The following is a 4,810-nucleotide window of genomic DNA, read 5'->3' as shown; positions in this document are numbered from 1 at the left end:
AAAAAAAAAAAAAAAAAAAAAAAAAAGATGAAATAAAAAATAATAAGAAGAAAGTCCCTAGGCAGAGAAGCTTCTCTATTTGTAATCTAATGCATTTTGTTAGTCGATATTGGGAACAATTAAAATTTTTGCTACAGCTGTCTGGGCAGGACTGAACAGAACCATTGAGCAAAGATGCTTGATACCATCTAAATAGAAGAGATTTCCAACCCCTTAAACCTCTGATTCAGGTGGCTCTAGAGGGGAAGGTTCTACTGGGCTTTTGTCAGTGGAGCCAATGACAAAAGCACTCATGTAAATGAAAATGTATATTCATCTACAAGAGAGATGAAGCAGCACATCCTAAAAGAAACTCCAGACTTCAGATCTTTGCTTTTAATTTGGAATTATCAAATTTGTTTTTCATTCCTTAATATCCCACTACTGTGTACAAGTCATATGTACTTTCAAAAGATCTGCAGAAATTATGGAGCTGAGTAACAACTGACTAAATATTTATGCCATAAATATCAAATCTGTTAATCTACACAGCAATTTCACAAGATTGATACAATAATTCTTATTTTGTAAAGGACAAAAAGCAAGGCTCAGAAAGATGAAGAAACCTGCCTAAGATTAGCAAGTTAGTGCTAAAGCTATGTTTCAATGCAGATATATCTGGGAGAAGGGTTAAAACACAGTCATAAATCATCTTGGTAGGTGCTTTATATACATTTTCTTTTTCAATCTGCATAAAAGCTTTTTTGTCTCCATTTCATAGATGAGTACAATGAAGATCAGGGAAACTTGGTACTTACTCAGAGAGAACATGCAAGTATTCTATAAGAAGGATACTGGAAGTACTCTTGGTTTCTGGAGGTCATCAAAGACATGGAGTTAGGTGTAATACAATGCACTAAATCTTCCATGATGTCTGAAAAAAGGGAGAGTTAAAGAAGAAAAAGGATAATCATAAAAAAATAGCTGTGTTAGCATGAACACAAGTTTTGCTTCTATTTTAGGTGACAAATCTACATTTTCTGTTGAGTTATGTAAGAGAAGGCATTGTGTTTGTGTTCAAAGGGCAAATTTGAGGAAAATCTCAGGACACTGCCTGCATTCTAAGTGGCCCGAACTGATAGAAGGAATGGGCCCTGTTCCAAATTGATTAGTTCTGCTACCTTCTCATTACTGTTCCGCCTGAAGTTTGGCACGGAAGCAAGGTCATTCCATGCATGGGTCTGCGTGACTTAACTGATTTTGCTACAAACTTCCTCCCCTTCCACACCGCCACCCCCACCACAGCATGCCACCTACATAAAGAAAATTAAAAATCAGCCTATACATTTTACATGAGTCTCTAAGATCAGCAAATAATTAATATTATGTTGTCTTTTCATAAAGATACAGCTGTTTTTAAAGATGTTCATCCAATTCAGTAATAGAAAATCTTGTTTAAATTCCCCTGTGGAGCCTATACAGCAAGATGGAAAAAAGAAATGCATATAGACTCAGAAGCATATGTTTGAGTAGTTTTCATCTTGCAGTTCACTTTACAAATAAATTTCAGGGTTACATATTAGGTTGCTGCCCTCTCCAAACTCTTAGGTGCCTCATTAATTCTCTATTTCCATGTTTCTTTTAGGTTGTTCCCTTTGCCTGGAATTATGTCTTCTCATATTTGTATATTCAAATACTTCCAGTTGTTCAAGGTTGACCTCAAATGTCTCATTTTCCATCAAGCTACCTCATTTTCTGAAAGTAAGATATGATTGCTCTCATGTCAGATCTTCTGTAATTCCTAGAGGAGTTCTGAATCCCTCTGATTCTCAGTTTCCCCACCAATAATCACAACTGTATTTCAGTGTTCATTGAAAAAAATAGAGATAACGTATAAGAAGCCTAGCACAGTACTCGACGGATAATGTTCAACAAATGGCATTTGTTTTGTTATTATTCCTACTGACAAGGAAATATGATGTCCAAAATTCTTTGCATGAAATTCAAAAGTTTCCATAGTCAAGCTCCAGCCTTAGTTTCTACTCTTTCACTCTGCCACTTTCTTGGGAATTACTCTGTCTGCAGTCTTCTAAAACTCTGTATTCTATTAAACTATACCTTTCACTATTGTATAAACATTATGCACTTTCATTACAGAGGACCTACACAGTTTTCTTATTTTTCTTTTTATTTGCATAACATATGTCTAAGTTCTCATGGTTCTCAAAACATATAGACAATATGAAACAAAGTCAGATTTAAATTAGCTCCCTATATCCATAAACAGTTCAGCCAGGATTCTCAAAGCTGCCAAATAATTTTTAAGAAGTGATTTTTTTTTTTTTTGTTACAAGCCTAAGTTTTAATTTAGGATGAACCTTAGCTTAATCATTAGCTAAACGGCTGCACAATTGTAAATAAGATCCGTTGGGTCTCTTAGCTTATGCAGGGCTCTTTGTAAAAGGCTTATAATATATACCTCTTAAGGTTACTATTATGTGTGATGATAATATATATTAATGATATTACCTATATATGATGTATATGTAACATATCTATAATTTGATTACCTATAATAAATTTAAGGTGTGTATATAAATGTATGTGTGTCTATATAGTATGCATATATAGAATATATTGTACATATAATATGTTGTATGTATAATGTATAACATATCTATGCCTATATATGCCTATATTTATATAGCACACAAACATATATAGTGTAAGATCTGTCTTAAATCTGACACAGGCAGAAATAGATCCAGGAGCCAGTCAGTTTGAAATCAAATATTACATTTATTACTTTTAAAGTTGTCAAACAATGCAATTTAGTTTAATGGGAGGCTACATGGACTGGCTAAAGCTCATTGCTATACTCCTCAGGCCTTGGGATATCATCAGGAGGGCAAGTGAATGCCTCAGACAAGTGATCCATAATCAATGCCCTGCAGAATCACTGGATGGAGAGGGAGGGAAGAGACTGAATTCCTAGCTATTCCTAAGTTGTAATAAATTATCTCTACCAAATTGGGTAACATAGACCAATGTCTGTCACCCAGCAGTTGATGACTCACTTGTCTGCTATGAGAAAGGCTTAGAATAAGAGTTGCTATGGGAAGCCAGGAGTGTTACTGGAGTAGAAATTCATCCACATGGAAAATAGAAAAGTCCAGGAATAAAGGCTCTATTTTATTTTATTTTTATTTATTTATCTTTTTGAGACGGAGTTTCGCTCTTGTTGCCCAGGCTGGAGTGCAATGGCGCGATCTGGGCTCACCGCAACCTCCGCCTCCTGGGTTCAGGCAATTCTCCTGCCTCAGCCTCCTGAGTAGCTGGGATTACAGGCACGTACCACCATGCCCAGCTGATTTTTTGTATTTTTAGTAGAGATGGGGTTTCACTATGTTGACCAGGATGGTCTTGATCTCTTGACCTCGTGATCCACCCGCCTCAGCCTCCCAAAGTGCTGGGATTACAGACGTGAGCCACCGCGCCCAGCAAAGGCTCTATTTTAAAACAGCACAGTGTCTAATGCATAGTAAGCAATTGATTAAGTGGTACCTATTATTATGAGGCAATAGTTGCTATTGACAAGTTTGACTGATCAACATCGAAATATTGTTAATGATACTACATATAACTATATGATATATACATGTTTTTGTTCATAAAGCCAGAAATAAACCCTTCAATAAAAGCCACCTAATGAAGGCTTCTGTTTGGCAATGCAGTTTCCCCGTCCCTCTGAAAGTGTTGACATCATTATATTTTGCTGACTTAGCTTCACCAAATTTTAATTCAACAAAAAGCCCAGTTGAACAGATGCATTTATAAGTTCTGGGCCCTGTAATGCTCAATCTGTTTAACTGAAATGTTTCTTTGGTCCCATATATGTGCTTTCTGCTGGATATGGATTTGTGTCTTTCTGTCTCAGTGGAGCATAAACATAAGGAATGTCAGGAAGGAAGCCGTGTCTGGAAGGCATAAGAGGTGAAGGGGCGGCTGGGAGATTATAGAGGCTGAAGTGTTGGAAATATACAGAGAAATATGATTCAGGTGATTTCATCAAATAAAAATGAGTACACAATACTCCCTTGTGAACTATCACAGCGATTTTCACTTACATGCAATATGAATTTAGCAGACGATTTTGACGGCCCAGGGAGATTGTTAGAGTATTGTTTACATGAGCATGTATTTTCTCTGTGTATGTACACATTTTGGTCAAGAGAGAAATATTAGGGAGAATGAAAAAATACCTCAAAATTACAAAAAAAAATAGGTATTAAGCTAGGCACAATGGCTCATTCCTGTAGTCCCAGCAATTTTGGAGGCCAAGATGGGAGGATTGATGAAAGTTAGGAGTCTGAGACCAGTCTGGGAAACATAGCAAGATCCCATCTCTACAAAAATTAGCCAGGCATGGTGGCACACCCCTATAGTCTGACTTACTCAGGAGGCTGAAGCAGGGGAATCCCTTGAGCCCAGTAGGTTGAGGCTGTAGTTAGCTATGATTGTTGCACTGCTCTCCAGCCTAGGTGACAGCAAAAAATCCTGTCTCAAAAAAAAGGAAAAGAAAGAAATGGGAATTTGATGCCTTGAGTTAGCTGTTATTTCAAAGACTTGGGATATATTAATGCCTGAAAAAGGACATTGCTTTCACAGATCTTATAGTCACATAGCAAAATTATATAGGAAAGCATATAATTAAACATAATAAGGTCAGTTAAATATAAGGCTATAAAGGTACTGGACACTAAAGCTGGTCACATGAGCTAAATCTGGGACGGGGTTGGTGATGCAGGATGAGCAGAGTGAATATCAGAGG

The sequence above is a fragment of the Cebus imitator genome, unplaced genomic scaffold (genome assembly GCF_001604975.1).
Source record: "Cebus imitator isolate Cc_AM_T3 unplaced genomic scaffold, Cebus_imitator-1.0 Scaffold236, whole genome shotgun sequence".
Lineage (NCBI taxonomy): Eukaryota > Metazoa > Chordata > Mammalia > Primates > Cebidae > Cebus > Cebus imitator.
Note: the sequence above shows the minus strand (reverse complement) of the source record.